Here is a 24,719-nt window from a genome sequence, read left to right on the forward strand (position 1 = left end):
CAAATAGCCAAATTTTCTTATAAAATTCCCCAACTTTTTTTCTTTACATTTTTGCTTTTTTTGTCTTCTTTATCTTTATCTTTCTTTATCTTTACTAATAATAAAGCTGAAAGTCTCTCTGTCTGGATATCTCTCTGTCCGGATCTCTTTCTGTCTGTCAGGATCTCTAACTCGCATATATCGCCAATACCGTTCGGCTGATTTTCATGAAATTTGGCAAAGAATTAGTTTGTAGCATGGGGGTGTGCACCTTTAAGCGATTTTTTGAAAATTTGATTTTGTTCTTTTTCTATTCCAATTTTAAGAACATTTTCCCAAGCAAAGGTATCATAAGATGGACAAGTAAATTACCTAGTTATCAAAACGTGGAACCGTAACGTGGGCAAGCCAATTGGCGAGAAATTCATCATGCATTATTTGTAAATATACAGGGGGACCAAAAGACCTTTTAATTTTCTGATTTTTGTATATATTTATCCAAGAACACTCTTCATCACACTTGATTTTACCTGTTTCACGTATTAACTAGTTAATCACGCAGAACATTAATGCGAATTCCATAGCATAATATTCCACATAATGCGAAATGCGAATTCCATAAAATTGAGCAAAGCTAACCCAACGCTGTTTGATACACAATCTTCCCACTACTTGACGCGAATTTAAATACGAAAAAGAATCTTTTTTCCCGAGGTTTTTTTCCCCCAGGTTTTCCCCAAGGAAAAAAATTTTCCCCAAAGAATTCCCCTTAAAACACATTTCCCCAAAATTTCCCCAGAGAGCACCAGATTTCCCCAAAATGGGGAAATTTCCCCCAATCTGGCAACACTGAGCTGGAGAAAGGAAAGAAACGTTTGAGGCAAAGTGCAAGTTGGTTATATTCTACGGGCAATTTGCATACTCTTTTACTTAACCTGATCTTGTTATAAGGCAGAAAATCAAATTAAGTTAAAACAAAATACATATTAATGATACATAAAGTACTGGGTTAACTACAAATCTTTCATTTGTTTTCGAAACTCTGTATTTTCAAAAGTATTGCATTTAGAACGATGAGGAATATAAACATTAGCTTCAAACTCATCAGGATTTGAAATTGATTTAACCCGGTAATACACGAGTTGCAGTATTCTTAAAATGGCGACAAAACAAGAATCGGAATTTTTTGTTTATTACAGAATGCATGAAGTTTCATCTGTTTTTTTCCGTGCTTTGGGTGTACTTTATTGACCTTGTTTACCCCACTATTAAAAGCGTTAGAAGAGCTCAAGGGTAGCATCCATGCGGCAGTTATTAACGTAGCCAAGAGACACTGAACGCTACCAGGACGTATCACACACACTTGAAACGTTTTTATTGTTTTGCTGCCATTTAAAAATGCTTGTATTGCTACTTGGTTAACACAATTCCAAATCGTGATGAGTTTGGGGTTTTATTCATTTATTCTTCGGCGTTGTACATGCAGTACGTTTGGATATGTGGCGTTTCGAAAACAAATTTAACATTTGTAGTTATTCTGTACGTTTTAAAAAACACTTAGCCGAATTTGTAACAGATCTATTACCGAGCCCCCAGTTTCAGAAAGATAGATGAATGAAAACTTCACTAGAAACCTCAAATAGGGCGACAACAAGGAATTTCATTTTACATGTGTCCACGAAATCGAGTACATTTTAATATATTTTACTATTTTTCCTATTTCTTCATCTTTTGAGTGTAAAACTTTGTTTTATAATGCGGGTTATCTGCATGGTTGAGATTGGGCGGAATTTTTAAAAAAATTATTCACTTTATTTTGTTACCGTAAATTGGGGCTACTTGAACCTCCATGGGCTACCTGAACCCATGAGAAAAAAAGTTTAAAATGCGTCCTGGCCCTATACAACTCAATGTTTAGACTTAAAAATCTTTCTCCATGAGAGGTAGCTGTACTAGTTAGAGTCTGGAACAAGAAACAAGGTTTTTTGCTATTCCCGCCCTTTTCTAATTGAGGTTATGATTGAAAGTTGTGTAAGCAGTTGTTTTTTGTTTCTGCAAACTTTCACATGTAAGTTCATGGAAACACCTGATATCATCAAGGTCAAGATAGTTGTCTGGACTATTTCTTAATAAAATAACAGTGTTCGAAGGTTATAGCTATATAATTAGCCCAGCAACTAATATAAGTTATTAAAAGTGCACCGATTGCCTTAAAATTGGGCTACTTGAACCCAGCATTCAAACAGCTCCAAACCACATTTCATCGCAAAATTATTTTAAGTAAGGTTTGTAATCTTTTAAAATAAATAAGTTAGTTACTATTTATACACGTTTTTTGCAGATCTAGGGATAAAAAGGGTTCGAAAGTAAAAGAGAATCCCTTGAAGTAGGAAATGATGCGGATTATTAAGAGGAAAAATTACAATTGTGTCCAGATTCAACTAATTCTGGAGAAATGTCTTAGAGTGTGCATCAGCCCATTTTGACTTAAGTATATCAACTCTAAAAAGGAAATTAAAAGATCGTGCACAAAAGAAGCCTGGGCTTCCTGTAGTATTTAGTAGCTAGGAAGAGCAGGTATTAAATAATATCGGAGAAAAAAAAATCCACCCAATCCATCAAATTGAGGGGTTTTCATTCTTTCTAATGTTTAAATAATGAGCATTTCAATCAGATTTAGCTGTAGTTAGATTATGTTTCTATTTGAGAAACTATGTTTGCCTTTAAAATATTTTTTTTGTTTATACGTTGATTTTATATTAGTTTATGTAAATAATTTGCAATTTATATAAATAGTTTGCTCACTAGAACGTACGTTTTGAGTTTATTTTTCAAACTCATTGGTCCTTCTTGATACCACCACCTTTTTTATAGCTTTTTCTAATGGATTTACTGAGTGGGACCAAGTAGCTCCAGCGCGAGTCTACTTGAGCTCAATTTTTAAAAATAGAAAAAATATATATATAAGGAGTTAAAATTGTTGTTTAAAAAAGGCTTTAGGTGGTAGCAAAACGTATGGAAATGGTAAAAACAAGGTAATCAGTTCACATTATGAGTTTACAAAGCATTCAGTGTAAAACTCGCAAAAAGTATGAAATTTCGGGTCCAAGTAGCCCCAGTTTACGGTACATAAATTTACACCTTCCTTTAATTACTTCTATGGCCCCCTTTCTTAATCTAGGGGGGGGGACTCCTGTATTATCGCACTCCAATAAACATTTGATATTAAAAACAGAGGAAAACTGCTAAATGATTGTTAAAGTACCAACAAATGCTATTCCATTTGAAATGAAAAAAAAGAAAAAACATAGAAAATGTTTTCTATTATTTCCAGCTATTGTATTTCTATGTATACTTAAATCCATACAACGAGATTAGGTGAATGAAAATAAAACCTTTTTCATAACTTCTGTAAACATCAGAGACTAGTTCTCAGTAATTCATCTTAATGTTTAATCTCACACGACTTTTCGGACAGGCATAATGCCACTTTGTATCATATACTAATTTCTCAAACCTTTGAATCTTATTCTCTGAATGCATGTATAAATGAAAAGGAATTTAGTACGCAGCGAACACAAGTAATAACTTACGCAACATGATTTAAAGCACCGTGTTTTGATACAAATCTTTTTGACGACACATAATCTCTCTTACCATTAAGTTTGTTTAAAATTCCAAAATAAGCAGACAAACGTTGCCGAGTTTATTTAATTGGAAGACTTTTGGAGTCTGAATAATGAACTCTGCTTAGCTATTTATAAATTTACTCGTAAAATTCCTTAGAACACCAAGGGTTGAAAGATTTAGCATAATGTACTAATGCAATTTATTCCAATATATTTGTTCATAAGCAGAGCATATCCATAAATGAATACTACTGAAAAAATATATTGATGAAAAACAAATGCGCAAATTCAATTCTACTCCTGTTTTGTAAAATGGCGTTATAGCTTTCTAAGAAGAGAATTAAATTTCTATTGCTGAAGTTATTGTAATTTCTACAAAGCATTATTTACGATACAAAAAAACATATGTATTTGGAGCAACTAAGACTAAGAATTTGCTTTTTCCAAAAACCATTGCAGATCACCAGCCAAAGTGTAATTATAGTTAAATTTCCAAGAAACGTAAGGGTTTTAGGAAAGCGAAGGTATGTATGGGCAACTATCTAGAAAATGCAATTTCTTGTCTCAAGATATACATCAAGTGTAAACAAACCACTTCGAATGACTAGGAACTTCGGACTTTTGAGACTCGGATTTTCGAGACTCTAATGCATCTTTATGAATATAAGTGAGCTTTTGACGATGAAGGATGATGATTTTTTTTTTTTTTTAATTTGCTGTTGGTCCCCTAAGTGCATGGCCGATTCCTTTTTTTTTTTTTTGGTCTAGAAAATGACAACTGGAGCATGTCTTTTATGAGACAGAAGTTACAGAACAATTGGTCTCTTAATTCTCGAGAAATCCGCATAATGAAAATTTCTGAAAGTTTCCCAATACTTTGAGCTTTATAATGTATACAGCAATTCTTCAACTACTAACGCTTTACCCCACCAGCGGGTTAAGTATAGGGGTGAAAGCATTCTCTTTTAAATGTTTTTCACTGAGGGAAATCAATCAAAAAATAAATAAATAAATAAATAAATAAAAAATAAATAAATAAAATAAAATAAAAATGAAAAAAATAAAATAAATTATTTGTGTTTAATCTATACGCACAACTCGTGTACAAAATGCAAAAAGCTCTTCTTAACATTATATTGACTATCCGGTATTCTCTAAGAAAAATCTTACCGAAAAATAAAATTGCTCAAACTCTGTGCCCTAGATATAAAGTAGTGAACAATAAGTTCAGGATCTCAATTCAACTATATTTATAGTGTGATTTTACTTTGAATAGACTAAAAAAGAAAAAGAACTCTGCATTAAAAGTTTCACTGTCAGTTATTCATAGCTTAGTAGTTTATTCTGACGATAATATAATTAAGTTTGAAATGTTAAATCGAGGCCTAAAAATACCATGCGTATTTTATACGACAGTTTTTCCTCTGAGGTATTAAACGCATTCTTGTTTAAATCAAAGATAAGAGTGTATGGTTGAAAAGCATTTTCTATAAATAAAACGTTTCATAGAATCTACGTAACTGCAAGTTGATTTTTCCTTTATTTAATCAAAGGTGTTAGAAATCTTTTTCAAACTATATAATGTGAATATATTAGATTAGGATATATTTCAGTTCGTTTTCCCTGAAGTAATTTTAAAAGGAAATTCTTAGATATATTTCCGAATCAGGTTTAACGTAATTTGATTCCACTAAAAAAAGCTTATTTTTCTTTTGTTTAAGTAGAAACTAAAATGTTATTCTTGGTACAGATTTCATTCCTTCGGAGTTATTTCTCTGTAAATGAATTTTGGAATTTCATTCACAAGAGATTTGTCGGTAATTTGATTTTCAAACATGAAACGCGATAAATAATTGTTTACGAAATGAGTTTTTTTCTTCAAAATATACATAAAAATTCTTTTTACCTTATTTTCTTATAAAAGATGCAATTTTTCTGAAAACTACTTTTTTTTTTGTTTCTATTTTTAGAGAGTGGTAGGTAAGAATATTTTGAATGTTATTTATACGTGTTTGGCACTTTAGTTGCCAATGACGTCACGACGAGCGGAAAAAAAACCGAGTTAACAGATAAAACGCCACACTTGCTGGCTACCTACTCTACCTGCTTCGCGAATAAGAGAAGAGCGCCACCTGTCTAGGAGCTGCTGTTTTCTGGCGTGTTTGTTTTAAATGGATGTAAAGTTACACGCTGCTTCGCTCGTAAGATTGAAAGTATTTAACGATTGACGGACATTATGACTAAAAAAGGTTACGTATGCGTAGGTTTAACTAACTAATCCGATTTCTAAAGTGAAGAGCTTTTTTTCCCTAGAATACTGGACAATGCGCAAGGAACTATTTCCTTCGCCTGGTGTCAGCTTATTTCTTCATTGTCAAGTAAACTTGTAGTCGAGTATACACTGTAAAAAAATTCGAAACGTTTCTGGGTATTTCCGTGTTACGTTTTAGGATTTTGATGGTTTTATTCACTTCCTGGAAAAATCAAGTTTCATTGCCGAAAAGTTTCTTGAACTGCTACAAGTTGCACGAAGGCAGACTTTTCACTGTTCTGAAAAATGTTTTTATCTCCCAGTTTAAAGATTAACTGAGCGTATTTATAAGGTGCATCGGCTTCTGTACAATTACGGCTCGTCCATGCTGATTAAGCTCCCAAAGGGAGCGATTAACTATGGACTACGCAGCTTTGCAAGAGTTGCAGGCGAGTAAAATTCTCCTTACTTATTTGCAATTCTGGCTTAGCTTTGGCCATTTTTGCAATATTAGTCTTGGAACCTCCTTGATAAACCAGGAAGATGCCAGTCTAATATATTATATCTTCCTAAGTTAACTCTAATTTTCCAGAGACACGACTGGCTTTAAGATTTCTGAATATTTCAGGAAGTTTCCAGGATAATATCAGGAAGGTTACTGAATTTTAGCGGAAAACGTTCCTGGATGTTGCAAGATATAGAAAACATTTTCTATGTGTGTGTTTATTTTTTTTTACTGTCAGAAATTAGGCATTTTATCAGCCCATTATTTCCCAGGAGCGTTCCTGAATTGTTTTTACAGTGTAGTATTCCCTCAATAGCTTTTTAAAATAACAATTTCAATAACAATTTTTTATTTCAAATGTTTAGTATTAAAAAAGAAAAAAAAAAACGAGTTGACTGTCATTACATGACTTCCTTTTACTCCAATTTAATGTCATTTCCCCATTATTGGCAATTTTAATGTGATTCAATAGTTTACTCTCTAAATATCACCAACAGTGGCGAATTTGAAACCAAATTTAAGGAAAAAAATCGCCAAATTTGTCGCCAAGTTGGTGAAAAAATTTGGCGACCAAAAGGCTGGCGATATATCGCCAAGTGTCCGACAAATTATAACACCACTTGAGTTTACATCGAAATTAACAATGATTTCTCCCCAAAATGGGGCAAAAGACCCCTTTAGAAACACCCGAATGCATCTAAAAGAGGAGGTGCACAACTAGACCCCACTATTAGTCTACGTACCAAATTTTAACTTTCGAGGACATACCGTTCGTGAGTTATGGAACATACATACGCACATATATACATACGTACATACAGACGTCACGAGAAAACTCGATGTAATTAACTCGGAAATCGTCAAAATGGATATTTCGCGTGTCTATACGTTTTTAGGCACTTATCCACGTGTGATCGAGTCGAAAAAATAAACTCAATATTCATTCGGGGTTGAGTAAAATGGAAATTAAGGTCGATTGTTGAGTGAAACTTTAAGTGAGTGAATACAATAAATACTTCCTTTTTTGTAAAAGGAAGTAAAAACAATTATAATCAACTTATAGCTTACGTAACACATTTAATATAAATGGTATGATGCGGCAAAAAGTAAAGAATATAAGTTAGCAAAAGAAGAATTTTGAATGAAACAAAAGATTTGAATAACTTAGAATGATCATCCAGTAGTTTTTCTAAATCATGCTGATCTATAGAAAATGTCCATGGCTACCACTAATATATCTCACAATTAAACAGAGGTGTTTCTTCATTACTTTTCTGTAGCTACATTAGAAAATTAAAAGAAAAGTCTTTGATGCATTTTTTCTTCTAAGTGCCTCATACTTTCAAAGTTTAACAAACTAAACCAATGCTGTTAAAATGAATTGCTCAAACATAAGGTCATCATCACGACATCTTTATATTTGAAATTTTATTGTTATAGATCTTGTAAAATAATGCTTTCTGAAACTAAACACAATAAATTGTAGAACACAGCTTCTCCAGTTCTCATAAATAAAAAAAAAAAGGTTTAAATATTTGTATTTAAATTGTAAAAAAAAAAAACATAAATTGCGACCTAATGTAGCATAATGTACGCTTGAATGCAACTCACTTATTGAAGATGTTATTTAACAAGCTGTGAAGATCTAAATTAATATTTAATATGAAACAAGCATGAAAATATTAACTTTACATACTGACGTTAGAGACGTATTTCGTAGAAAAAGTTCGCTCACATTCATCTGAATAATACGATATTGTTAACAAAAGCACTTCTAAAATTAAAACAAAATATAGATAAAATGTCCTAAATTTTAACTTTTGTTTTAATGCTAGATAGAGTTATTTCTATAAGAGTTATATACGATATATTTTAGGGCAATATTGGTAAAGAGATTAAGTGAAATGAGTTTGACGTAACTTTTCTCGGCTTCGGTCCGGGTAATTCAATGGCGGTAAAATGTTAAATATTGACACTTAAAAAAAATACGTGGATATAATTCTAACTACACCCTTAGAAAAGGTTAAAATGAAATGAATCTTTACTCAATTAAAAACTGAAAAGCTTAACTAGCACTACAGTCATGTCGTAAAATATTATTAAAAGAAATTAGAAAAGGTTGATTTTTCATAAAAATAAAATAAATTATTAATTGTTTTTAACGCTTAACAGCGCCAATATATCATATTAAAGTTTAACTTATTTATATTCTTAATCTTTTTTGAAAAATGTCTTTGATATCTCCTCCCCCCCTCACCACTTTTTTTCGTTCACAAGATCTGACAGATAAGTTTAATTTAAAAAAAAAATGTTATTTGGCTCTACCAAAATGTCTTTTGCCAAAAGACCAGTTCTTGTTGAAGGTTTACGCCAAGTTTGCTGCAGTTGTTTGTGTTTCGATGGTTAAAATTTCTAAATTAAACAAAAAGTGCGGAATTTCCACAATCACGTTTTACACTATAATGAGCATTTTTGAAAACATTTGAAGCAATGACAATAACAAGACAATGGGTGAGATGACTTCATATCTAACAGACACAAATCCTATCAAAAGTATCTTTTAAAAACTAATAGCTTGGCATGATTTAAGAAAAATATAGTAACACCATCAAGAAGAAAAAAAAAAAAAAACCCTTCTGCAATAATCACATTAAAAAAATTAATTTAAAAGCGTTTTGACTTTAATCAACAGTTTTCCTTTGGGTTATGTACATCAATTCCTTTTCAGTTTTTTCAATCGTAACTTGTATGTTCGTATAGCTTAGTTTTGAGTTTATACGTTTTTCAAATGAGTTAAAATCCATACCGCAACTAGTAACTTCAAGTATTTCTTTGTATATTATTCTTGTATATTATTCTTGTGTATATTATTCTTATTATAAAGTATTTCTTTGAATCCATTCGACAAACTAATCATTTTTGTCTAGAAATAAGTGACTTTTAAAAACGCTTACTGCGCAAGTTTTTATTTAATCGGTTATTTATTAAACAATGCAATACTAAGCTACTAAAATATATTTAACGAATAAAATTAGCTTGAAACAAAGGAAAAAAAAGATAAAAATAAATTAAAATTAAAAGAAATAAAAGAAAACGAAGTACACTGTGTGCGCTTCGACTGTTTATAAATTGCGCTTTTGAGTTATTATATGTAATGTTAGCATTGAGAAAGTAGCTTTTCTTCTAATTAAGATCTAAGACTGCACTCCGAACAATGTTTTTCACTTAGAGCTTCATACTGCTTCCTTCGTGTCAGTATTTTCCCTATTAGAGTCAGTCGCACATTTCTCTTTTGATAGTGATATTACCTTTTTAAAACTTTCCATTAGATTCTAAGGGATTATATTAGTCTTCGACCACAGAGTAGTCGACCCCATTAGAGTAGTAAGCTTTCCATGGGATTTAGTTTAACCATTTCAAAATTCCTCTTATATTCCGCTACTTATCATCTCTTTCAAAAAATCAGGGTTTTTATGATTGAAGTAGATTTTAAAAAAGATTACGAGAGGGAAAACTAATAAAAACATACTAAATTTACAGTTAACAAGATGTTACAGAATCATCCCCCCCCCCCAAAAAAAAAACAAGAAACAATAAGTCTTAGGTTAGCAAGGAATGTGAGAAATACACTAATATCGTTTTATATAGCTTTACGCCACATAGATTTATAAACATCTGACTTGAGCTATTCTTCCTCCTTCCTTAAACTGGTTTTTTGTAGCCATTGACTTTCTTCTAGCATAAGTAGCAGTCTGTACATCTCCTGTTTGTATCTAAGAGATACGCTCGCCTGTATGCGTAAGCATTTGTTACACTCGATTTTCATTTTTTTTAAAATTAGTTTAGGTTCTAACATTATTCATTTTTTTAGGAATGACCCCTAGAAGTACGTTTAAACAGTGCTCTGCTGTAATAAAAATTTCGGGAAAATAACAAAGGAAATCGAACATTAAAGTCTCACATGAACGGTCGGGGGTATCTCTCAGATACGCTACATCTATTCTAACTCTAAACCTAAAAATAATAATAGTAAAAAAAATGAATAAAATAAAGTAAAAAAAAATCTTATATAACTAAAATCTGAGCGTATGTACCTATGTATCTATATATCTATGTCTGAGTTACTTCTTCCGAAGGCCAATGAACTGACCATTGAACCAGGTATCGATAGATTCGTAATTTTCTCGTCTTTATATTTGGCTATTTAACATAATCCTCCAGTAATAATTAGCGGACATATCAATTAAAAACTGTTAATTATGATACTTGGAGTTCGACATAAAATCCCTAATTTTCAAAGGCTTTCCTCCATTTAAATTATTATTCAGAACTTCAACTCAACTTTCCGTACCAATGCTTTTATTAAAATTTGTAGCGTGAGGAATATCATTGAGAAGAAAGATGTGCTGCCATTTCTTTTCTCAAATATGAACAAATAAAATTCTGGCTTTTGTTTTGAGGCTTGACCTGTAATCGGGGGAATTAAAATGTTTCCTTTTTGGTTATTTTCCCGCAATATGCCGCAAAATTTTACTGAATTTGCTTTTCTTTGTTCAAGCCTGATTGTTGAACTCGTGTCATTTAGCATAACTTTTATTTTCGAGGTAGACCATGCAAAGCCGGAAGACGCAGCTAGTAAAAACATAAAATGTGTCTAAAATTATATTTCGAGAGGAAAAGTTCCCTAGACTTCTAAGATTCAGTTGTGAGGCATACGAAAGCTTTTTTTGAATGTAAAAGTGTATCTCCGAGATTCAAAAGACCTTTCATGTTAGTATAGAGGCAGCGCCCGCCGGAGTATTAAAGAGTTGAGCAACAGTTAGATATTGTACGCACTGTTGTTAAACAAAATTAGTTACAGACACTGAAAATACTGTCAAAGTTGATCTCAAAGTTAATATTAATGGTGATAACATTAAACACGATTTATTAATTTGGTGCAATTGCGCGAAGCAATATACCAACCTCTCCGTGATACTTCCTCTAATGTACAAAGAGACACTGTTGAGAGTGCAGATTAATGATATTTAATTACTTACGGAACGGGTTTGAGGGAGCATATATGAGGCAGTAAGAAGCAAAGGGATGTAAGTGAATATTTTCAAGCTTTTAGCAAAACCCGTTTAAAGATGCGGTAATAGGTAGGCTGTCAGTGAGACGTTGTTGTAAATCATGCTGAATAACAGCAGTTACTAGGGCTTCTAGTACTATATCTTGCCCCAATACAGATGAGAGATTGTCCTGCAATTTGTACTGGTTATCTTCAAGATTTTAATTTTTGTCCCCTATATCCTTTTGCTTCTTACTGCCTCATATCATTTATATAAATATGTTTTTATTGTTGTTACTAATCCTCCAATGTCTGACGAAGTCAGATAAGATCCAAAACGAATAAGAAGTAGTTGACTTTAAGACGTAAAAGACCAGCATAAGAAAAGAATCTGAATAAACTGTTTTACTACACTGTCTGATGCAGTAAAGAATAAACTATACAGAAGCCTGACTAAGAAATACGCTTTAGGTACGATTGGGGGGGGGGAAATATTTTTAAAATAAGTTTTCAATTTTAAAGCCTTATTCGTTTAAAATATCTATAACAACACAACTTCCCCTGCTGCAATTTCCTTTAAATTTACTTTCATACTAGTATCTTTCTCGATGTTTTTTATCAGACCTTTTGATTTTTTTGAAAATTGTTATACATGATCATTGAAAAAGCTGTAAAAAATGATTACATCGGTGACCTTATTTTTACATACAATGAAGCAATGGGGTTGTTCCCTTTAGTCGAAAATGCTACTTTTAGTCACTGAAGTTAATAGAAAGCAAAAGGAGCAAAGAAAAACTTTTATTTTCAAAACTTTTAATTTTTAAATATATTTTTAAACGTCTGATTTTTCAAACAAGGCGTGGTCTTTATGACGTCACGTGTGATAAACTTTGGCGTGTGCTCCACTATCGCGCCCAATGTTTACGCTTACTGTCTACCACGTTTCCAGATTATGATAATTAAGAAGCGAATTAAATATTGCGCTCTACGCTAATGCCATCAGTGAATGGCATTTCAACATTTGTGGGGTCATGTGCAGAAGCGTAAGAAATGAAATTGAATCTGCACACCGATTAAAACAAATGTTAAAAATAATAAACTTTGTCAAATTATTTTAAAAATGTCAAATCCTATGTTTTTAATCATGCTCTTTCAGAAAAAAAATGTTTTTAAAATTTCAGAAACGAACCCATTGGAAATTGCTATGCTTAAAATAACTAATTAACGAGACAATTCTTTGTGTATACTCTTTTCTCAAATTGCGAAGAAGCTAAGAGAATTGTGGCTTATTTTAGCAATCATCGATTTTCATTTTAAATATTTTCACATCCAAAACGGTACATTTTCCCCCCTCCAAAACCTCTGTAACTTTGTTGATGTTTGTCGCTGCTTCAACTATTCTATTTTTATGACAGATGGAATTCGCAAAATTTCAGTTCCGGTAGAGTAAACTGAAAGATCTTTATTTTTCTGAAAGTACAGAAGAAAAAAAAATATGATAACTTATGGGGGGTTTCTTGGAAGAAAATAAAATAAAGAAAATTTTACCGGAAGACTGAATTCAATTTAACATCTTGTGCAATGACAGATCTTAAGTTTTTAAAAAGAGCAGTTTTTATTGTCAAATTTCCCGGAAGAACTGTCTTGCAAAGGAATACACAGATGGAAGGTAGTTTCAAAATGATGTAACACCGCTTAAAAGTTGAAAAACAATAAAATAATTTTTTTTCTAAAAGATGGTGTTTTTCGTTCACCTAATCTCCAATTTGTTTTTTTTTTTTTCCTATAATTTCTGTCAAAGAAACAGGAAATATGTTTCGGTGTCAAAGCGTTGCCATTGCGTATTACGTATTTTCATTTTTTATTGATCTGTATTGTACTTTTTCTTGATTAAAAAAGGGAAATTTATCAAAATGGTATGAGTTTGATTATGGTAGTTTTTTTCCTCGCTCATGACCTTTAGGTTATTGCACTTTCTTCATGAAAACCATGATAGTAAAATCATTTAAATCTATTTTACACTATATTTTAGCAACACCTCTATGGGAAAAGCATTGTATAGATTTAATCATATCAAAACCTGACCATTCATTGACTTTTCCAAATCTGTTTCGATTATTCTAACAGATTAAACTCGTAACCAAAAACACAGGGCATGACTTTCAGTGTTATACCACTTTATATCTGACAATTATTAATAGTTGCATTCAATGAACAAAACATTAAAAAGATAGACACCCTTTTCCCCTTCTAAAAATTTTTTTTTCAATTTTTTATTTTTCAATATTTACTTTTTTTTTTTTTCGTTTTTGCTTTTTTTTTTTTTTTTTGCTTTTTTTTAGCAATATTTTAATGATGCATAAGGCCGCCTTTTAGACTTTTCTATTTTACTTTACGAGAAAATATGCAAAAAACTAATAATCAGAATTATGAAATAATTTTAAGTTTTTCATTTTTGGAAAAATCGCTATTAATGCAAAGTAATTCATTTGGTAACGCATATAAAGATTGTACTTGTTATGACAATATATTTTGTTCTATTATGCTTGCAAGATTTTTGCAACTTTGCGTTGAAAGTTTGCAACTGTTGTCTCGGTTGCACTATTGTGCGAGTGGGTCCGTATCCCTATTGAATGAACAACTTGATTCTGAGCTCACAATCCTTTTAATATGTTGTAAACATAAATAAAAGCTAAAATAAAAATTAATAAAGTAAAGTTCAGAATAAATTTAAATAGCACGATTAGAGTGCATTATACGCATTTTCATTATTTCTCTTTTCATGTAAATATGTATCCTTATGTTGCAGCTAAGCAAATATACCTTTTGTGGTTACGCATCACCTCATTTTATGCATTACTTTTAAATTGAAACATCTTGTTTGCCAAATTGAAGTGTGTACAACTTGGGTCTGGTCTCGTAATCTATTTAGTTTTCTGTAAACATAACAATGCTAATATCAGAAATATAAATTCAAGAATATAAAAAAAAAGAAAAGCATGATTCTCCCACATTATACGCGTTTTCGTTATTTTTTTAGTATTGCAACATTCGTTTGTTGCTGCTCAGGTTATACACTATTTTATTGATTAAGCACCTATTATTCCATTTATTGGTTCGTTTACGAACTGTTGCATCTTCCATGCTAAATTAAAATGAATAAAAACAGACAAGGCTTCATGGCCGAAGATGGTCTAATTTGGAGGTAATTTATTCAGAATCGGAGTAGGGATGTAAAGGCTTTAAAATTCCGAGAGTCGGAGCTCTGAGGCTCTGACTCTCGGCTCACTGAGCCGAGAGTCGGAGGTCAGTGCTGCGAAGTAAAAGTCGGAGTCGAATTGATTTTTGGGTAAAATAGTCGGATTCAAAGGCTCTAAAATTTCCAGATTCGGAGTCAGAGCCGGATTCAGTAATTTTTCCTCTGGCTCCGCAGCTCTGCTAACAGGAAATATATTTGTTACCGATGGGAGATATACTCAATCAGTTCTCGATTTATTAGCAGAACTACGGGGTGTCCCAAAAGGTCGTTTACAAACTTAACATGCAAGTCTGTCATATCATGATGAACAAGATTTACATAGGAACATGTGCTTGCAAACGCAATGTTGGCGCACTACATGCACTAAAGTCAGACACTAACGGATACACGACATGTCGCATATCTCTTACACAAAGACGATTTTACACAAAATTTTAGTTTTTATGGAAAGCTTGAAGCAATTGCTAAAATTTGCGACCCGCCAGCTCTCATAATCACGTTGCAACGACAACGCAGCTATCGGTGAAATCTTGTCGGAATAGATCGTTATTGCGACGGTCGGTACTTTGTCGTTGCGACGCGTGTATGGCAGTTAAAGGCAACAAATTTCAACAACAGCTATTAGCCTTCCTTGACAACTAAAATGTAGCGTAAAATCATTTTTGTGTAATAAATATGCGACATGTGTGCATCCGTTAGTGTCTGACTTTGTGTGTATGTAGTGACCAGCATTGTGTTTGCGAACGTATGTTACTATGTAAATCTTGTTAATCATGATATGACAGACCAGCATGTTAAGTTTGTAAACGACCTTTTGGGACACCCTGTATTTCGTTGTATATTTTCCACAGTTAAGTCTTGTGTACTTTCAAATATTTATACTTGTATAAATATAAAGCAGAAATGATCATAAAACTGAAGTTTCAAGTTAAATATAATGATTGTATACTGCGTTTTATTATTATTATCCAGGCAAAATTTGTGCACTATTCTCTTGAGTTATTTTGCTAGGGTTGTTTCTTTTTAGAACAAAACCCTTTTACCGATATTAAAGCAATGCCCCAAATCGAAGACAAGAGTCATAAAAGTCTGAAATATATCAGGTCGATTTTTTGCTCTAGTAATCCTTTTGTAGATTTATTTATGTAATAACTGACACCGAGCTCATGTAATTATAGTACTTTCTCGACAGCAGAGATTTTGTTAAAGGGTTATCGTAAGTTTTTTTTTGAATTGTAAGATTTTGTTTACATTTTTTACACAATATTTTTTACCATAGACTGCTAAGTAACAAAGAAACTTCAATTTTAAAAAGTATTCTCAGATTGGCGTTTTTAATGTTATTCATTTGTATTTTTTGGCATTGAAATTGCAATAATAATATTTTAGTTTATTTAATAAACTACTGATATAAATAAATAAGTGCTAATAATATCAATACGGGAAAAGGTTTAAAAGCGGGCACAGTTGCAAATATGGGAACTCCTCCCGAATGGCAGTGTGAGGTAATGAAGACTGACGACGACGACTGCAAATTGTGCTAATTATCTTTACTAATAATAAAGCTCCAAGTCTCTCTGTCAGGATGTCTGGATCTCCGCGACGCGCACAGCGCATAAACCGTTCGGCCTATTTTCATGAAATTTGGTACAAAATTAGTTTGTAGCATGGGGGTGTGCACCTCGAAGCGATTTTTCGAGAGTTCGATTTTGTACTTTTTCTATTCAATTTTAAGAATATTTTCCAGAGCAAAATTATCATAAGATGGACGAGAAAATTACCAAGTTATCATAACTTGGAACCGAAACATGTGCAAAACAATTGGCGAGAAATCACCCTACATTATTTGTAAATATACAGGCGAACCGAAAGACCTTTTAATTTTCTACTACGGGCACAGCTGTGCGTGTACCACTATTTAATGGTATAAAATATCAGGGAGCAGTTGGAAGCATTCTTTCAATTAGTGTGGGTGCAGCCGGAGTTATTGTTAAAACTTGGATTGCAAACTTTAGGGAGGTAAGTTAAATCGTTTTCTTTTCATGTTCTTATGTTCAGTTAAAAACAATTTTACAGTGATATCCGGAAAACAGAGACATTAAGCTACTTTTTGATGCACACAATTAGTCATGCGCGCTATTACGTTATATGTGATGGTGGCCATCTTTCTTAGGTGTAGTTGGTGTAAATATGGGCCCCCATTTATAAGGTGCCTGTGATTAGACCACACATTTTCTTAAAAAACAAAATTAGTTCTCAAGCGATGCAGCTTGCATCTTTAATGATGTATAAAGTTCGCTGAAGACACTTGGGCATTCGTGGGAAGGTGTGGATGAAATGTTCTATGCGCAAAATGTAGGCACGCTTAAATTGCGTTCTGGCTGAAAGAGCCGGTTTTTTTGCGAGTTCGGCAAAGATAAGTTCTATAATAAAATAAAATATCTTCCATTTTTCAGTTTTATCCTGTTTTTAAACTATTTTTGGTAACTTTTTTGAAAAGGGTCCATGTTTAAACCCCATTTTTCTGGTTCTTTTTAAAAGCTATTGGAAATTTGAGTTTTTGAAACGAAATCATTGATATTAATCATTGTTTTACCTTCTTGTATTTTGCATACTTGTTAAAATTGTTAACGAAAGAAAAAATCTAGATTTTTTTCGAATTAAAAGTAACATTTAATCAAAAAAAAAAAAAAAAAAACGGTGCCCAGATTTACACCTTTTCCTCTTATATTAATAACTAGTGGTACACGCACGGCTTTGCCTGTAGTAGAAGAAAATCAAAAGGTCATTTGGTTCGCCTGTATATTTACAAATAATGGATGATGAATTTCTCGGCAATTTGCTATGTTCTCGCCAGTCATTGTTACTCGTAATTAATACAATTATTCATGTCCCTCCAAGTGGAGCTTATGATTAAACAATAAAGGAATATTATTACGATGTGTTGTCATGTGTAGTTGAAGTTAAACATTCTACAGTAATTGTTTTGGCTCTACGATATAATTCAGACCTCAGACTGACATGTAATTTTGCATCACACTTAATTTGCCTCAACAGGGGCTCGAAAGTGATTTGGAGTTCAAAACTTCGCTGCTTCATAAATGGAGAGTCTCTAGGGTTCCGTTATGTAAACAGTAAATTGCTCTGTCCATTGCAGTTTAACTTGATGGAGTTTATATTATGAATACGCCATAAAATGTAGCGATATTTGAACAATATTGATTATTTTCTGGAACTTTTTTTCTAAAAGAGCACGGTTGAAATTTGTAATAAGAAAACAGGATTTATATTTACTTCAAACTAGGTGTGTCTCCCGGTGTTGCATGGGCTACCTCAAAAATAATTACGTGAAGTTGAAGCATCAGGACTTGTTAGGTACCAATAATTGCATTAATTTAATACAAAGTCATTAGCTTCCAACTAAGCTTTAGTTAAAGTCATTAAAAGTAAACTTTTTTGTTCAAATCTACTTCATTTAAATAAATCAAAACAATCTTAATCTTACGTGTTCGTTTAACTATACAAAATGAATTTCAAAAGTAACAGCAGGAAGAAAAAATAGATTTATTATAACTTGAAAACTCACCCATGTGAAGGAAAAAGTGCAAAAATAAATAAATATAATTAGTCGCAAATTCTATATTTACCAAGATATGAGGCTAGTCATGGTAAATTCACACTACAGTAAATGAACATAACTAAAGAAATAACTTCTATATGCTGAAAAGAGTTAAGAACGTTCGTTGAGTAGAAAAAAGTTTTAATAAAGCAGTCGATAAATAAAGGTTACCTTCGGATAAAGCAACCGGTTAACCTGGCTGGTCGTTTAGATGACTTCAGTACATGGCCCCACTAGATAGCGCTGACTCTTAACGGGCCTTGGCAAATAAATGACTTTTCTGCTTTGAACCGATACAGCACATGCATCCACCAATCAATGTCAGCGTTTCAAAGTTTGTTTATTTTTGATTAGACGTCACTCATTTTGACCGTAAGAGGCACTGAACGGAACCACTACATCCACCAATCAATGGCAACGTAATGGAAACAAAGCCTCCCTGTAGCGTCCTCTTTGTTGCCATGAGGTTCAGCGATTGTCACGGTCTACTAGAATTAAATGGAGCCATGCCTCAGAACAACTGAAACAATTATTAAAATGTTAATTGTTTACACATATGCAAAATAGCAACAGAAATAAATAAGTAGTTTTAGGATTAGACTAAAAGAGAAATGAAACTTATTTAAAATAAAATTCGAGACGAAAACGTTGTTTTAAAATTTCGATAGCAGCCAAAAAATCTCCGCTTTTAAAACTGTTGTAAACATTTTAATTGTTATAATTTTATTTGCAAACCCATATGCGAAATGGCAACATCAAAGAAATAAAAACTCTCAAGAACGTGATGGTAATTGACATTTTAATTAATATCTCCGGTAGTTAAAGTTGTACAATTACGACATTTGACTTATTATTTTCTTCGAAAAATTTCGAATCGATTGATGCCTCGTTCGACCCTCGACTCGCAGAAAATCTCGAGAACACCAAGCTTCAGACAGTTTGACAGACATGCATACATTTTTATAGTGTAGTATAACCATAAATTTATATACATTTTCACTGCTACTGTGCATTATCTAACGTGCAATAATCGCCCATACAGGGTGTCCCAAAACGACCGCATAAACTCTGCACAGCTCGGTTTCTCGTTGAGAGTGCATTCAAACTGCCCAAAGAAGCGTTCCTGTACGATCCATAGTTTGCGAGAAAAAGACGAAAAACAAGGTATGACGTCACTGCCGATGCAAGTAGAACGCCTAAAACTGAAGAGCCCGACGCATCCGTCATTTTGGAGCAAGCGTACAACAGGGAAAGCTACCGTTATTGTCAATCATTCCCCAAACAAGGAACGAGGAGAGAGTCGGAGAGCAAAGGTGAACATTGGCGAAATTTGGGAAATAAGTGGCGTCGTTTCCAGACTGCCAGTCACACACTTCGCGGGCTATTACTTATCCATTTCTTTTTTTTCTGCATCTGCTGGAAATCTGAAGAGCTAAAATCCTTTTTTGGAGCTGTTTACACAATTAACAGCCGAACAACCACCCATTTGACTCAATTTAACACATGCTAAAGAAATCAGCAGCAATGCTATCGCTACGAAGCACTGGATCAAGTTTGCTCCAAAATGGGCTCCTCCACCGCAGGGGCCTTAGGTTCAAGGAAAAAACGCTTCATTGGACATATCAACAAACACTTTTTGCACATCCTTCCAGACGATAATACTTAAAACATCATTCACGTATACTGCTGTTGATATGTTCAATAAAGTGTTTTTTCTTGCATTGGCAGTGACGTCATACTTTGCATTTCGTATTTTTCTCGTAAACTATGGATCGTAAAGAAACGCTTCTTTGGGCCGTTTTTATGTATACTTCGAACGAGGAATCTATCTATGCAGAGTCTATTCGGTCGTTTTAGGACACCCTGTATTGGTAGCGACGTGTCATACAATAATGTGAAGTTTTTATAACTTACTTAATTTTTCATGCCCAGATAACTTATTCATTAAAAAAAAGCAAATAAAGAAATGTAAGGACACTAAATATGTCGTTTTTGAAACATTAACTAACGAGTCAAAATTTTCCCGAAACTATATTCGAAGCTTTCCAAAATGTTATTTCATTTTATGATAATTACAATATGTCTGTTTACTATCTGTTAAAGATTGTCGCAGGAAAATAAAAAGAAAAAATATAACACATCCAGCATCCGCCATTCATTAGAATTTTGACGTTTTGAATTTCAATTATGTTTTTTTACAATAACGCATTGCGATAGAACCGTAATCGTTGGGGTTCTTGTTTCTGGAATAGAATGAAAATGGCCAAGAAATTTGCACCCGTTACATTATGACTGGTGATTTTCTGGATTAGGTAATAGGAGGCATATCCATAAAAAAAGAAATGGCTTTTAGAATGTGGTAATATAGATAAAGATTTCACAGCCGACATCTACCAGTACACTTTAATAATGGGAGTTTTCAAACTGGAAATTTTGTATTTCGATAAAGTTTTGCTATTAAAATTCATCTTTATAAGTGTTTTTGCTTCCAAAAAAGACGTATTTTTTTTTTCAAAAAATCCTTTTTTATTGTAAATTCTGTTTGAGTTAAACACTGAAAAAATTATGAGTAAAATCAAACTGCAGACAATTTGTAACTATGACGACGAAAGTTTTCCTCTTAAAATAATTTTTTAAAACAACAGTCGTTATGGCAATCTGAAATATCAGAGCAACATTATCTTTTGTCAAGTGAGGACTATAAGCAATTCGTTAATGCTCAAAACGGAATTAATACTATTTTTGACCGCATATATTACAGTAATTAACTTACATATCATTAAAAATCTTTATCAGTGTAGTGGCTGCAATAGCACCAAAATATTTTTTCTCACAGAATAACTAACTTAATTACATTATTAGACATTTTATAAATGATACGGGAACATCGGATTCCTAATAAATTTCTTAACAATATAACTAGTAGCGTAAAACATTCGTATTTGAGAAGAAATAATGTACGTAATACTGATGATATTAGACACATTATAAGTACATTTAAACGCTAGTTTCTGAAATTCGGGAAAGTTTGCGGTGATGCGCTGTTAATAATCGAAAGTGTCCTGCAGAATTTGATTGGTTAAGCGTTAAGTTTTGCAGTGTGAAATTTATATTTAAAAATAAAACGTCTCAAAACGCCGCATTTAATATTGCAATATAATAGAACATACCTACAAGGATTATAACAACCATTATTGGATACATTGGAAAAAGAACTGAAACGAATTAAATAAAATTAAAAGTCACACGAGCACATTTGAAACAGAAAACAAGACATACTTTCGTTTCGTGTTTCATGTGAAAGTTAAGTTGAGCTGCACAGTTGCTGCAAGCGTTTGACATAAAGTTGTTTGCAAAGCTTAACAGAAATAACTATAATGTAAGTGATATTTTTTTATGTTAAAATTAATTGTTTTAATATTTTTTTTCGATATATACATGGATAGCTTTTAAACAGTAAATCTAAAAAAATAATAATAAAACTCACTGCAACATGTTTGTAATGGATTTTTCTCGAACTAACACTAGTTAATGTAATTATATATTGATTTTTCTAATATTCTTATATTTTTACTCAAATTAAGGTGTCCCAATAAGTTGAAATATCTGTCTTTGACAAGAATTTACTGCTAATCTTTTTTCGCTTTACTGGATTAATAAATTCTTTACAAATCTGGTTCATTTTGGCCTATGCTACGTTATTAGAAGCAGAAACATTGGTCTTCCGGTCGGCATTGTTAAGTGTGGTAAAAAGCCGTAAGATTAATTTTAAAACGTAGTTTTCAAAAAATGAGTTTTCATCATAATCAGATCAAATTTGCTCACTTTAAAAACAATAACTCAAAATACTCAAATTCCATTTTATTATTTTATTTTTTTGAAATTTTGCTGACTTTGTCGCTAGACTGGAAGCTAAACTTTTAATCATAATTGCTACATTTAATTAGTTTAGGTCTGTTCTTAAAATATCAATGCATCAATTTTTTTTGCAGTAAGCCCCCTCCCCCTCCAAAAAAAAGCTTTGATGAACATACTTGAAACATTTTTAGAATAAACACCAAACGAATGCCTGTAAGTTATTTTGATGGTACTTCTATTCTAATAAGTTCAAACAAAAATTTCAGACCACCTGTTAAGTTTTTGTAATTATTAGTCGAAAAACCTACGAATAGTTACAACTAAAAAACTGTGGAAGGATTTTTTAAATAGTGTAAGACTACTTATGTTGGACCACTACTTAAATTGGACCGGGGCTTAAAATCTAGCGTAGAGTTCTGTGCTACTCTGCCAGTGGAAATACAAAGATTTGTGTCTGAAACCTTTGAAGATGAAGTTTTGTCACATTTCGATCTGCATAGCTTGAGTGACGATGTGATTTGTGTTGAAAACGTGTTTGATCTTATTTTGAGAACTTGTATCTAGTAGAATAATACTAAAATTTGTGAACTGAGAAAATTACTTTTATAGAATGCTAAACAGTATTTAATTGGGATTACAGCAATGTATTTACATGCACAATTGGGAAACTTGTTGACAAGGAATAAATAAAAGAATAAAAAAGGGCGTGTTTTCCTTTATTGGAACAAAAAACAAAAAAAATCCTATATCGGACCGGTGGTCCAATTTAAGAATATGTAATTAAGCAAGACTTTTTACTTATCGCGTTATAAAATAAGTGATTAGTGTAACTCAATAACGTAGTTAGGATTTATTTTACGCATATTTCAGTAATTTTAGCATATTTTAAGGAAATTCATTTTGATTTTCTGTTTTTTTTTTCAAGCGCACATTCTAGAAGCTGCCACCCATAAAACTAGGTGTTTATCCAAGAAGATTCAATTTCAGTTTTGTTAAACATAGTTTTGCTATTTGACTGAAATTTTTGCTTGTTCACGTTATTTGCTAACTGAGTTTAAAAAATTAATTACAAGAACCAGTAGTCCAGTTTAAAAACATGAAATTCAAACAAACTTTTTATTTTTTTATCGAAAATAATTTAGTGGTGGCATTTAAATGCGCATTTAGGATTACTTAAAATATAAATTACAAGGCTTATTAAAGCATTCATGATGGTGTTTATTAAGTAAGTTGCTTAGAAGCTTCAACCTCATAAAATGAATTTTTTTCTTCTTTTCTTTTCAGCCAGAAGCTTCAATTTCAGTTTTGTTGGATAAAACTCTTTTTTTTTTTTAAATTTGACTGAAATTTGTTCTCGATAATTTTTTTAAAAAAGATAATTTCTTTATTAATTACAAGTTACGTTAATTTGTATTTCCTTCTTGTGCATATTCTTCTTGGTTTTAGAAGATGTCCAAGAGGAGAAATATGGTTCATAGGCGGAAAAATAATGGAAAGAGTCTTAGCTGTTTGTTGGAATGATGATATGTGGCGATGCTATAAGCTTGGCTAACGATAACCGTGCAATAATGCTTCTTCTTCCAGCACACACTAAGCATCGTATACAGTCCTTTGACGTGGCCTTTTTTAAGCCTCTGTCCACATATTTCAATCGAACCTGTGATACGTGGATACGAGAACATCCAATGAGATCCATTACCTAATATAAAATAAGGGAACTGTTAGGTGACTCATATGAATAAACTGCAAGTGTGGCCTATATTTTCTGAATGGATTCTCTAGAGCAGGAGTTTGACCTATTAGTATAATTGTGTTTAATGACAGCGCCTTTCCAGCAACCGAGTCAGAAGTGTGTAGTCCAGATGAGACTACCAAAGTAAACGTGCTACATGTTGTATATTATATATATATATATATATATATATATATATATATATATATATATATATATATATATATATATATATATATATATATATATATATATATATATATATATATATAATCACAGATTCTCATTTATGTCTTCGCTGATCTTTTAGAAAAATCGAAAAAAGTAAGAGAATCTAAAGGAGAAATATTCTGCGTTTCAGCACCGTGGGAAAAAAAAAAGAAAAGAAATGGTCACTTGTAACGATGGAAGAGGCTACTCTTTATCTTAAATGACGGGTTATTTAAAATCTCTCTAAATTAGAAATTTATTTATTCTAAAACATTTTTCTTCCGATGAAATTATTTCTTCTCTTTCTAAAAATGTCAACAGTAAGGGATCAAGTTTGCGATTTTCAAGTTAACAATCCAATTATTTTTATTTTCAAAATTAAGCCTTCTTTGTTATCAGCGGAGAAAAAGTTTTCAGTGTTGGGTTATTATTTCTGTCTTTAATAACTATGACGTGATCTAAAAGTGCAAAAAATGGAAAAAGGAAATAATTTGCCGATAGAAATGATTCTCTTTTAAAATCTTGAAATAGAAAAAAATTACTTAATAATAGCTAAATATTTTGTTTGGACATTTCAAGACGTTACTTTGTTGACTCTTGTACTTGATTAAGGTGTTTTTATGAAAT

Source organism: Uloborus diversus, chromosome 6, assembly GCF_026930045.1.
Source record: "Uloborus diversus isolate 005 chromosome 6, Udiv.v.3.1, whole genome shotgun sequence".
In the NCBI taxonomy this organism is placed as follows: domain Eukaryota; kingdom Metazoa; phylum Arthropoda; class Arachnida; order Araneae; family Uloboridae; genus Uloborus; species Uloborus diversus.